The following is a 14,941-nucleotide window of genomic DNA, read 5'->3' on the forward strand; positions in this document are numbered from 1 at the left end:
GAACTTATAAAAATATATAATGCATTATTATATAGGTTCATATGTTCGTTATGAATTAGGTAAATTCAGCGGTTTATGTTGACACTTAGCTTTTATAAATTAAAATTCTGCAAGCCTTGCATAATCTAGTTAAGATCTTTCCTTAGACCTTCCTGTAGCATATGCTTAAGTAAAGAAAGCCAACAAATAATATTAACTAGTAGCAACCTATCAACCTATCACAGGACGACAAAGAGAAAACTCCAATAATCTAATTGAAATTTTTTATTTTTGCTTTTGAATTAATATAATCGAAAAAACATTATAAAGAATAAACACATCAAATGCTTTTAAAACAAAACGAATCAATTAAAAAAGGAGAAGTTCCAGTCTGCAAGAATTGAAAAATGTAAAGAAGACGACCTGCGTAGCAATAGTTGTAACATGTGTAATGAATAATACCATCTGCGAAATCAATCCTCCTGCGCCCAACTTCAATAATGACGGTTCACTAGCGACAGAAAAATAACGTTTAATCCAACCTCAGATGCATCGATTTACTTAATTTTTTATATAATCAAATTTTCTTGCTTTTTCAGTGCACATGAAGCAAATACACATTTTGTCTACTTTAACATCGTGGGATGAAAATTCATAGAAAACAGCAATTTCATTAAAATATTGATTACATAAGTAGTTTATTTTACGATGAAAGTAAAATTATATTTGTTTGCCTGCAACTATCGAGTAAATATTAATGCACCATTCTTTGTTGAGCTGACTGAATTATTACCTAAAGGGCATTAACTTCAACCATCATTGTTCAGATTTTATCAGTAAACACATATTACTTTTTTACAGTTTTGTCGTGTGTAAAGAAAGAAGTCTACGGTAAACAAAATAAGTTCTATTTTTGCGTGTTTACGTAGCTGACACAAGACACAAGGTTGAAAAATCATGTAGTCTTATAAAGAAATCATATTTCGTCTGGATTTTGCAACATTTCCTTTTACATAATTATCACAATTGTGCAAAATTTGAGACATACATAACGCGCGCACAGATGACAAATAAACAAATCGTCCCTCAAAAATATACCCATCAGCAAACGTAAATGGGGTATACAATATTGTTACCTACACCTCCCCTGTCCTTCAGTACATGTAATAGCAATAAGTATATTAAATTGAATGTGCGGAATGAATTAACTAGTTTCCGCTTAAAGACGTGAAAGAGTGCATGTTACATTGAATGCATCGTGCCGGAACAGTAACCTGCTCTCTGTAGTTTAAATTTGTTCACATATTGTTGTCAATATAATGGAATTGTATGCGACTGTCATACAAGTGAGAGGTTAAATTCGCGATAAAACCGGGTTTAATCCTACATTTCCAAAATAAAAAAAATAACTGTTCCCTGTCAGGAATAGAACAGTTATTATCAATTCGTTCGATGTGTTTTAACTTTTGGTTTTGCCATTGGATTAGGCACTATCCGTTTTGAATTTTCCTCGGAGTGCGATTTTTTGTTATTTTACTTTTTAGGTAAATGACCAAGGAATCAAACATTTGGAAGATCGTTTGTGGCTTGTGACAAGGCAACACGCATATTCTTGTTAACACAATCTTTTGAATTAAAGATTTTATATTTGTCAACCTTCATCAGGTTCAACCAGTAGACAACATGAACATTTTTTTGGCTGTGCAAAAGGAAGCAAACGGTATTAATGAGACATTCAAAATCTCTACCTTCTAAATTCTATCTCATACATTCTAATTATTCAGTTGTAGTTCAAATTTTCCGCACTGTTTCATTGTCATCCATCTTAAAAACTACTACCTTTGTATTAATTGTGAATTTATTATCGCCTTGAATATGCATAAAATGCCTTCCGCTGTACATTAATATAATTATTCATACGCAATGGTATATAAAAGAGGGACAAAAGATACCAGAGGGACAGTCAAACTCATAGATCGAAAACAAACTGACAACGCCATGGCCAAAAATAAAAAGACAAACAGACAAATAATAGTACAGATGATACAACATAGAAATCTAAAGACTAAGCAACACGAACCCCATCAAAAACTGGGAGTGATCTCATCGTTATATAAATGAAATGCGAACAAAATAACGATCTGAAATGAAGATAGAAAATATCATGTAAGCAAGAAATTGGTATCGCCTGTATATGGATTAATTAAATGTTTTCGGAGCTGATTCGATTTCAGATAGATTGTATCTAGATTAATAATTGATGGTTCAAGATTGCATCAGAATCTTTAAAGTTTTACCAAACAGAGTTTGTTTTTTCTAAAAATTAGTGGAAAAAAAAAAACACTTCTTTGCTATAAATAGTGCTTACTTAAACATGGCTGAAATAATGGTAATGTAAGAGTAAATGAATATCATATTTTGCTGAAGAATAAAACTACAGATGTGCACATAGAACGCTTGCATGAAATGTTTTTTTTTTTTAACACTTGAATAAAGTTTTATTGCACTAAAGCTGTTAACAATGACCTTACCGCTACAGCTTTAACAGTAAGGTACCCCGATATTATTAATATCTATAAGAACAGGGTTTCATATAGATAAGTAGTATTTTCTTATATTTTATATTAGTAATAGTACAATTAAATACAATGTTCAATAATAATATGACATACTAATCCGAAATTAATTATCTACTGTTTTTTTACAATTAAATACAATGTTCAATAATAATATGATACACTAATCCGAAATAAATTATCTACTGTCATCTCGTTTATCAATTGCATGGTTTAAATGTGTGGAATATCGATTTTCTTGATCGGATGTTTTACCTTGTTTAAGGGTGAGAGCATGCTTTTTAATGGATGTTTATTGTGGAATTTGCCGATTTTATATCTTTATCCTTGGATTTCAAACTTATTAGGTGAGTAATTTATTTATTTATATAGTTAAGATATCTGTCTGCTTAAGAATATCATAAAAATGTTTTTTTTTTTGTGAAGAAAACAAATTTCTGTTCTTTAGATTAAATTTTGAAACGTCCGGACTGCATTGTATTCTTTGTCTAGATTGTATGATCTAAAGTATTCGTCAAATTCAGATTTAAAGAGAATGAATACATTAGTAGATTTATTTCTTTGGTTTGATACATAGTACGATTTGTAGATTGCAAATCCTATAATTGTCAGAATTATATTGAATCCGATATACTCGCTATCTGTTATTTTGTAGCCTATTACTATATCTTTTAAGTTGATTTTTTTATTAAAGTTCATTTGAGATAAAATTTTATTTATAATTTCCCAAAATTCTTTTAGAAATTTACATTCAATAAAAAAGTGATGATACGTGTCTTTAAGTTGACAAAGTTGACAATAGGGGCTAGATTCGATTTTCCATTTGTAAAGATTTTCTCCATTTGGGAGAATGCAGCTTATCAATTTCCATCTAAACATTTTTAGTTTATTCAGTTTTAAATTTTGGTGTATAAATTTAAACATATATTTGGTAAAATTGTAATTGATTTCTAGTTCTTTTTTCCATTTATTTATGCCGATGTTTGGAGAAATTTTTTGTCGAACGAGGTATTGATATACCTTTTTGTTGCTTAAATTTTCAAATTCAATGTTTTCTTTGTTTATATTGATAAATAATCTGTTAAAATTTACATTTGATTTGATGGATTCTTTCTTGGCTAAAACTTTTAGCCATGAGGTTGGTATTGCTTTTTTGACTATCGAAATTTCTGAAATCCAATTTTTAGTGTTTTGCAGTTTTTTAAATATTTTTTCGTGGGCAATTTTTCCATTGTCGTCAATAATATCATTAAGATAAATGAAATCACTGTGTATCCAATTATGCATAATAAGCGGCTTGTTTTGAAATTTGATAAATTTATTACCCCAGATAACTTGCTTTCTTATCTCGACAAAGTTTTTCAGTTCTGTGTTTTTCGTTTCATGAATTAAAATCCAACTTTTTATTATATCTAAGTAAAAATCTGGAATATCCTTAGTTATATCTAGTTTTTTTAAGGTTTGGTTATTTAAGTTCATTCTAAAAATAAGGTAATTTTCCCCTAATTTGTTTAAAAATAGCTTTGGGATCAATGTCCAATTTTCTTGTTTTGCCTGTAGCAACCTAGTGACCCATCTTATCTTAAGAGAGGAGAAGTAGCTTTTTATGTCGATCATATTTAGCCCTCCCTGGTTGTAATCTGCTACCAATGTATATCTTTTGATTTTATCTTTTTTACCATCCCATATAAAACTAAAGATTTCTCTTTCTAGTTCAAGTATATTTGAGTTACTTAAAACTGTAACGTTCGCTAAAAAAGTAAATTGTGGTATAATGAGGGTTTTAACTATTAGAATTTTACCTAAAATTGTTAAGTTTCTTTTTTTCCACGATGTAATTAGATTTCGACTCTTTTCATATCTAGTATCCCAATTCAATTTTTCACAATCTTTTTTATTAATGCCGAAATATATTCCTAACACTTTAACGGGTTTATCCGTGAAATTAATTTCATCTACTTTATCCCTACAATGTTTGAGTTTACCAATCCAGATTCCTTCTGTTTTATTTTTATTTAGTTGTAGTCCGGAAAAAGTTCCAAAAATTTCGATTACATTTAATGCTGTTCGGATTTCTTCTTTCGATTTGAGGAATAGAGTTGTATCATCAGCAACTTGCGTGATTTTCAAGCTATGTGTTTTACTATCAATTTTTAATTCTATGCCTCTTATATTTTTGTTTTGCCTTAGTTGGTTGGCCATTATTTCTACTGACATTACAAAAAGTAGAGAAGAGCACGGGCATCCCTGCCGGATACCTCTAAGGGGTCCAAAAGGGGCAGATATCCACCCGTTATTGAATATAGAGCTATTTATATTTGTATACAAGGTTCTTATCCAATTTATGAAGGGTTTATTAAAACCAAAATATTCTAAAGTATGATACATAAAATTCCATGAAATGTTTAATTTGAATACCCCTTGTTGAAGTTACCTAAATACAACATATATATATAAATATATGTAAGAACTTAGGAACTCTTTGCTTTCATACCTATTTTACACATGATGTTTTCACCCTATAAATGAGTTAATTTCATACTAATTTGCAATGATTATAATGTAAGATGAATCATTCAAATTGAAGACTCCATTCATAGATTGATAAAATCTAACAATAAATATATTATTATGTAAATCCAATAGAACATGGAATATATACTACTTGGATGGAGAGTTGTCTCGTTGGCACTCATACCACAGCTTCCTATATCTATAGATAGGCATAATATGAAAAGACAATAAGACCATTATGGAATATCCGTGTCAAGGACCACGGATATGTTCTAATTATCTGAACGACAATCCCGTCTTCATTTTCCACAATTATGTCTTTACATAACTTGTATATAATGAGCAACATAATAAATCATGGATTTATTACCCTTAAGCACCAGATATCATCCCAGTATTTGATGGAGTTCATGTTGCTAAGTCATCAGCTCTCTTATACTGTACTTCGACATGGCGTTGTCCGTTTCTCATTGACTCATGAATATAGGATCTTTCGCCTCGTTTTTCCATACATGACATCCTACCGTAGACGAATTGTAGGGTTCTATCGCCTTAATCGTTATTCGAATCTTTTACCCAGGAGTACAATCCATTGATGTTATAACTACGCAGGCACGTCTAGATGGAATGTAAGTGGTGCCAATTTCTTGCTTTTATAAAATACTTTTTAAATTTTAGGTATTCATTATCTTCATCCGCAATCATGTCTTAAAAGTTTATCTTGGCAATTTTACTGACTGAAGATGTAATAAAGAAAATGTCTCCTAGTTTACATGTTGAGAACTATGGGAATTTTATTGAAATGTGTGTTTCAAGGAATTTGTTACAGTTTAAATAATTATTATGTTAAGTCAATCTTGACCCTAAAATAAAAAATTTGAATTTGATGAAATAACCCCCATTTCAATTGTTTTGTCTTAACTCGTATTCTTTGATATTGAACATAATATGGATGATGGTCTTCAATTATTTCTGTACGGTTAAATTCTTACTATTAACCGTTTGTTTTTTTTCTTTTATAAATGTAAGAGTAAGACAAAACATATCTTCACAATTTACTTAAGCTTCCTCTTTGTTAATGTAGCTAGCTATACTATGTTAACATCTGCATAATTTTTATGTAAAATTTATTTGATGGCTAATTATTTGCATAAGGCTTTTTATTTCAAAGCATCTACTGGTATAATTAATTTCTGACAAACTCGATTTTTTCCTTTAAAAGTCTTCGTTATATACGTTTCAAACCAACTGACAGAAAAACAAAATCACTATCCGAATTTGAGTTATTTATGACTAGTTTACTGGCTAATGACATATCCTCCCGTCCAGTGGTAAAGGTATAATGGAAACAAAAACCACTATGCCATGTTCTGAACATTTTTGCATCACTTTAATGAGGGGGCCCGTAGTTGGCCTGTTCCATGAAACAAGTTCTGCCCTATGAAAACGTTTCACATACTCCAGTGGTAAACATTTCCTTTCTGCTGTACTTTGACCACCAACCCGGAACCTACTTATTGTATTTCATGTTAATTCATTCTTACCTTGAGTATTCATGAAAACATTAGTACAAACATTTTCCACCAGATGTAATTAGGCAAACGACAATTAAAGACATCAACAAGAGTTTTCAATAATCTTTACCTAAGTATTGATCATGTGTTTGCCACGCGAAAAACCGTTCTTTTTTTTTTAATTCTTTTTTTAAAAATTTATTTTAAACATGTTCTACAAAAATTTTCTATTGGTTTTCGATATTCTCTTAAATATACATGATACATTTGCCGCTAGATGTTTATCAAACAATAGCATATCAAATATTTATAGCACTGTGTGCCTCCATATTGGTTTGAAACTAATGCTTTTTTGTTTTATTTATGCAAGATATGCCTAAAAGCAGTTTTATAAACATCTTTATTGAAAAACATGCTGTCATTTTAGTCAGATTATGTGCAGTTCTTTAGCTTTGTTCATCGAAAGATGTATTCAATGATTTATAAAATTTGAATAGAAATATTTACTTAAGCAAAAACATCTGATAGACTTTTTGGATTAGAAAATAGCTCAAATCTCAATCTTATGTGATAACTTTTCTTAAAGGTACTTTGCCAATCTTCTTCAATCCAGCATAGGAATGGCTTATTAAAATTTAAATTGGTGAATATGTTATTGTTTGCATGCAAAGCATATAAGATGTTTACAAATCAAGCTACGATGTGACCTAATCTACAATTTAAAATGTAGCAATGAAGGCCTTCAAGTAGATTTGCAAAAAAAAAAAAACAGCTTGAGATTGTCATTTGGTCTATAGACATGATAGACAGTACTATAGTTTTAATAGTTGTTGCAGATTCTAAATTGCGATAAATAGACGACCTTTCGCTTTAAGGGGGAGGGGTTCAGATTTCAAAAATGAAAATCACATGCTTGTAAGAGCTGAAGATACATAATCTTGTTCAAGACAGAATAACAATGATTAGTCTGCAACAGAAAATGCAGGAAATAAAAAAAAAATGTAGGTGTATACAAAACTGTTACAAGCAAAAATATATTTTTGTGGGCAAAGCTGCGGATTGAGGATTGCGGAAAAGGATAAGCCTGTGTAGCATCAGTTGAAAATTATTTGTGTGCTCGGGCCTCCATGTTAGCTAGATGCGATTTTACTGTTCAACATTAATATTATTGTATCGCCTAAGCCCTTTTGTCGTTCCGATCTCCATCCACATTCTTTTGGTTACAAACAGCGCCAATGTTATCGTCTTTTATCCCTCCACACAGGAGATCATAATTCGTGACGAGGCTTCTAGTTCTTATATGGTTAATCACACCCACGACCAACCGCAACCACGCTTACATTTTAATATAATAGCTGATTGGCTCGCACGTTTTAGTATGTGAACAACCTCTAATGAGAGCTGAAAATAGACATTGAATGCTTATAGGTACAAATTAAAAATGTATAATAAATCCGCATAAATCCTGCTCCCTCCCTCCCCTCCCCAGAATATCAAAAAGGCGTTCCCTTACTTTGATTGTTCATGTAGTTTTTATATTTATCCCGGTTATTGTCCCTATAAGGATGTTCTAATGCTGCAATACCATAAAAAAACGTTTATCACAACACACATTCTATTATATCTGAATTCATAAATCTATTTGTGTCATTTAGACTAAACGACGCCATGTTTGTTATATGCCTCTGCCGTCTAAACCACCTATTTAAAAAGAAGAGATAGAAGAGGAACAGAAGATCTTCCCAATGCAAAAAAAAAATAGAAATGGACCTCTTTTGGTTCACTACCAAAGAACAAAAAAAAAAAAACACGCCCCTGGTCTTTAAGTTTCAACTCAATACTTTGAATTACCCATTTATCTAACAATTGATTCAACCATATATTTAACATTCCACAGGTATCAAAAACATTTTTTACAAATGATATTCATTTACATTTGAGACCATGGTTGAGAAAATTAATATACAATAGTTTATATAAAAGACGTGAAATTTAACCTTCTTTGCCACACAGTAATCTACATAAGAAACTAACCATACGAACTTTGGCATTAACAATTGAGGATATCTACCCAATTCTTCATAAACAATACAGCTAGGTGTACTCTGTTTTAAATGTAGAACAAGCTTACAAAATTTTAAATGTACACGTTCTATCAAATCAAAATTTTCAAATCCCCAAATTACCGAACCATAAAGAGGTATAGGTAAAACTAACTCAAATAATTCAGCGCCTTCTATCCACTACTTCTCTCTTTTTGGAGTGATCGTAGTGATCATAATATGACGACTGGATTATTTGGGTTAAGGTAAAACTATCTTATCAAACATGTCTAACTGACATTCTATAGTCAAACTGTTTTGTGTTCTCTTTTTTAATATAACATACATTGTCTTTGTAGCTTTTTCAAAAATATATTTTCGGGTTTTGTAGATCTTCACTACTATCGGATAAAATCAGTGTCATCCGCATATAATAACATAAATATTTTTAAAAATACTGTCGACTCGTGCTGTAAATCATTTTAAAATATTGCAAACAGACCAGAGGAAAGATTTTCTCCCTGTCTTACACCTATTTCACAAGCAAATAACTCTGATTACTCACCATTCAATATAATACGTGATTTTACATTTTCGTATGCATGGTATGTATACACATATTTTGCATAATACGGATAATTTGCCATTTATATTTTTCTCTAAAAGTGTAATTAATAAAAAAAATTCTTTCTTTGTATAAATTCAAAGGCCTTTTCAAAGTCGACAAAGGCACAGTACAGTTTTTTCTTCCTTATGAAAATAAATGATCAGTTGAATATCCACTCTGAAACCGGCTTGATTTTCTAGTAAAATACAATACTCATCAAGATAATCACATAATCTAGTGTTCAAAATATTAGTAAAAATCTTACCAAGAATGAAGTAAAAGGACGGTGTAGATAGTCTGAAATCCCTAGGAATGTTCCTGTATCTACTAGTTTCTAGTAATAAATTAATTCAAAATTTACAAATTAATTATCTATGTTCAAAGTTTTTTGCAAAGTAGGTATGTTTCAAAGCTACTATATTTTTAAAATTTCTTATAAAACATTTACTTTATTCTTGTGAATTTGATATTTTATTATTAGATAGATTTTCACAAGAGTTTTCCAAATTTTATTATTATTATTATTATTGTTATTATTATTATTATTATTATTATTGTTATTATTATTATTATTATTATTATTATTATTATTAGTATTCGTCCTTTACTTTCAATTTTACTCAATCATTTTGATTTCTTTCGTGATTAACATAAGAATACCATGAATATCTTTTAATTACATGTTTTTGATATTTATGGACCTTTTGAGTGTGAAATAAATATGATCTTAACTTTAAAAATAAAAATTAGATGCTTAGTGGTACAATAAAAAAAATTCAGAATGAAAAAAACAAAATGAAGTGTCTTATCCCATGAATCAGGTGGCCTACAGTATACTGGCATATTCCATTCGTAACTATAATCGCCCTTAATCAGCGTTATGCATTTGCACCAATCTGCACTTCATTTGCGCCTATTTTTGTTTATATTTGCGCCAATTTTAATTTTTCATTTGCGCCAATGTAGATTTTTTTTTCATTTCCGCTCTATTGATATTATTGATTCATGTAATTGTAATTAAATGATCATGCATGCCAATTACTAATTAATATCAAAAGTCATCGTAAAAAACAATAAATAGAGCGGGCCTAATGTGTAAGTATATGTAATTGACATCTTTACATTGCATGCGTTTGTATTGGATACCTAAACTTCACAAAATTCCATACAAACAACGGTATATTGCCGGCTCATCTGCATGTTCCACTAAAGAATTGTCCATTAGATTGACTAAAATTCTGTCCGCAGTGAAAGAGGGTCTTCAGAAATACTGTGAAACTGTTTACTCGCGTGGTGGTATTAACCATATGTGGATTCTTAAAAATTCTAAAGAACTTCTGGATAATTTTAAATATCGGTCTTTTTCTGAAATCAGTTCTATCAAAACTTTTGATTTTTCAACCTTGTATACCACCATTCCTCATGTGAAATTGAAAAACCGTCTAAAAGAAATAATCCACAATGCTTTTCAACATAAACATGGTAGCATAAATTTATTACTTTGGGATACCATAGGAACATTTTGTTAATAGTGAACAAAAGGGTAAAACATGCTACACAGAGGAACAAGTGATCAGTATGCTGGAGTTTCTTATTGACAACATATTTGTTGAATTTGGAGGTAGACTTTTTCAACAAATTGTCGGCATTCCTATGGGATCGAACTGTGCGCCTCTCCTTGCCGACCTCTTCTTATTTTCATATGAATCGGAGTTCCTTCAGGTTATTTAAGTTCACTTTCAGATATATTGATGATGTTCTTTCCATTAACAATCTGAACTTTTCTGATTTGGTTCCATTAATATATCCACCAGAACTAGAAATTAAAGAAACAACAGACACGGCTTCCTCCGCCTCATTTTTAGACTTATACCTCGAATTTGACATACAGTCATCTCAGTACCAGAATCTATGACAAACGAGACGATTTTAATTTTAAAATTATCAATTTCCCCCACCTTAGTAGCAATATAACAACTTCACCTGCATATGGGATATACATCTCCCAACTTATTCGGTATTCAAGAGCTTCCAGCTCCTACTCAGACTTTGTACAACGTCACCAGTGTCTGAGCAGAAAGTTGATGAACCAGGGGTATGCATATGTCAAAGAACGTCTCGTCCTGTTTCTAAAAAAGTTAATCGGAAGGTACCAAGATAATTCAATATCGAAAGATCTTTTCGATAACTCGACTATAAGAGCAACAACTTCTCCTAAAATGATCTTAGGACATATCTTAGCCCTAAGACACTAGATGACACGGCCCCAGGGGTCGTGTCAATGAAAGTATCCCCTGATATGTCTTAGGACATGATTTAGGATGGTCTTAGGACGTGTCTGAGACATACCTTAGGATGTAAAACAAAGCTTTTTTAGGGCAGTCCTAACTACGATGGTGCTGGACCATCCTTACATATTTATTTATTTGAAAACAATATGCAGAGATTTCAATGACATATTTTATTGTATTTCAGTATAAAAAGAAGACTTTTTTTTCCCACATTAAAATAATTATTGCACCGTTTGGTTAGTCGCAAAAAAAAAAGATTGTTGCTAATGATGATAGTATTTTTAAGCTCCAAAAAGGGCAACACGAATTATTGTAAATGATCATAATTCTATGACATCGTCAAATATACTTTTTGGAGAGTTACTATTGATGCCCTTTCATACAAATTTGTATATAGAAAAGCAAATTTAGTTAATAAAGCACTTCACCAAATGACTCTGCAATATCTCAATGTATTTAAGTATGTGCATCAAGTGGCTTCTAGAAGACCCACACGAAGGTTTTTTAATATGCTTATTATTCCAAAAACTCAAACTGAATACTATGAACGCTCTTTGTTGATATCTGGAAGTATTCTATGAATCAAATTTGTCTAAAAATTGAAAATAATGTAACACAATCGAATCTTTATCAAATATTGTAAAATATTATGTTTGATCAGTTTAATTCTAATAACAGTATAATAGTTTAATATTGTATTAGTATTTTTGTAATTGAGTATATGCCGTACTTGTTGTTTTTTATTCGTTTATGACATCGTAACTTTTTATTTAGGACTATCATAAGACATCTATTTATAAATCCTAACTTTAGGACCATATTTAGGAGACGTGTCCTAGTACCATCCTAAGACATGTCCTAGTCCTAGGAGAGCTTCGTTGACACGGCCAACAAAGTCAATGGTATATATATTTTCCCTTGTAACCGAGCGTGGGTTGTGCAAAATCAAAACCGAACCGGCACTACAGTGTTCGTGTCTTAAAAAAGAAACAATTAATTTAATAAATTGATATGGATACAATGCAAAATGATTCATTTAGTACCCGTTACGCAGCATTTGGTGAATGAATATAAGGAAAAATATGTAGATTGGTATTTAATAGGAATATACAAAATAAACAAAATTGATACGAAACTAATTTAATTTTTCTCTAGGCGTTATAATTTAAAAAAAAATTTTTTTTATTATTCGAAAACTTAGGTACAAAATGTACCAGTTATTTAAAACTAACTTGAATAGTGTGTTTGATTTTTCAATGAATTTGTTGTTTCTTCATGATTTAGTAATTAGAATATGGTCTTAATTCATCCTATGGGTAATTGGAAAAATAGATCTACAACATATGTACATTTCGGAAATATAAATTGTTTGTACAAGTATAAATAAAGGGGAAAACTATTTGTGTACCTGCTATTTGTACAATAATTGGCTGATTGTAGGAAAAATTGTCTTTTTTTCATTTCAGTTGATCATAATTGGCTATTTCGTCGGTAAAAAAACAAAAGCAACAGAAAACATATTTCTAATCTGCTATGTCTCTTTCAAATTTAAATTTTCAAATCATTTATTGTCATTAAATAAAATCGTCGCGATAAATATGATAATTTTTGCCACATATATATATATATATATATATATATATATATATATTATTTAAACCGACTTTAAAAAAAAAAACAATTAATTTGAATACTCTAAAAACTGAGACTACTATGTTATAGTCGTTATAGTAATTTCAGATAGAAACAATGTGTTGAAAGGCACATACATTGCATAAAGTATGTTTGTTCATTTGTTCATAATTTTTCCACAATTTTTTAGTTTAATTTGTTTGAGATACATATCAAATTCAAGAAACAAAATTGTGTTTGTATTATCTGAAAATGTAACATATAATAAAATAAACCCGTGACAATTCTGCTTCTATTGGTGCCATGATGATTATAATCAAACCAGAATTTACCTCATCATAATTTGAAACGTTCTATGGTCGGCATCTACGGAACCAACTCCTTTGTGTTCCTTGTCTTTTTGTATTTGCGAATTATAGAGCATAGCTATATGGTCATTAGTTAAAAAAAACCAGTTGCTATATTTGAAAAAAGATAAGTGCCATATACATGATATATAAGATAGATTAGCTGTTTGGTTAAAAGATGGTAAATTAAAGAGAAAAAAAAAACTAATATCTTTCAATTTTGACTATATAAAACATCCTCTTTTCTTATTGGCTAAAACTTTAAAAGGTAATCTTATAACTTTGATAAAAAATTATATCAGGTGGGAAAATTATGAGATGAATACTAGTAATTATAAGATTTGGAACGGCTAACATGTACCTAAAAATATTATTTTCCCTATGCAACGTTAATAGCGTAGGTTTATGATCTGATAATACCATGTCCCGGATCAATAAGGGAAGAAAATAAAATACATCCTATCTGATTGAAGGTACACATTGAGTTAAACAACAATAGGTACTTGCACAAAACTTATCAAATTTTGATAGAAGAGCAATTCGCAAAGTGTCAAGGGAAAAATAATAATAACATATTCATTTAGAAAAAGCAACACAAAAAAAATCACTTCAACTGAAAATAAATATCAGTTATGTATTATCCATTCAAGGAATTGGGCCGCCATGTGGTGATGCAATGTCTATATCTAGATAACGTTTGGATCTAAAGAGCCCTAGATTGAATTGTAATAAATTTTCATGACGGAAATAAAACAAAACACAAACGAACAATAGGGATTTTTTTTTTCTGACGAGACTATGTTTAGCTAATTTAGTTGAGCTATCTTCTATTTTTCGAAATTCCTATGTAGCACGAAGATGCAAGGTTGACATGTGTCGTTGCATGTAGTGTATGTTTTGTCCTTGATAGGACATGATAGGCAAACAAGTGGAAAATGATGATATATTCATTTAGAAAAAGCTACACGAAAAATGAATCACTTCAACTGAAAAACAAAATCTGTTAATATGTAACATGTGTAAGTTGGGCCGCCATGTGGTGATTCAATGTCAATAAAGTTTAGATCTAAAAAGCCTTAAGTTGAATTGTAATAAATGTTCATGACGAAAATAAAACCAAACAAATACAAACAATAGGGATATTTTTTTTTCTGACGAGCCTACGTTTAGCAAAATTTGTTGAGTTATCTTCTATGACCCAAAATTCCTATGTAGCCCGAAAATGCAAGGTTGACATGTGTCGCTGCTTGTAGTGTATTATGGTCCTTGATAGGCAACCATTTAGGCGAAACGAGAAACGCCATCTAAGTCCTATGACAATCTTGATTTAAAATATTCAAATATGACATATATCATAAAAAAAAAAATTCAAAAGTCATAACAAAGTATTCCTCAAATGTAATGGGGAGCTAATTTTGACCTAATAGAATCCTGACTGT

The sequence above is a fragment of the Mytilus californianus genome, unplaced genomic scaffold, assembly GCF_021869535.1.
Source record: "Mytilus californianus isolate M0D057914Y unplaced genomic scaffold, xbMytCali1.0.p SCAF_14, whole genome shotgun sequence".
Classification (NCBI taxonomy): Eukaryota; Metazoa; Mollusca; class Bivalvia; order Mytilida; family Mytilidae; genus Mytilus; species Mytilus californianus.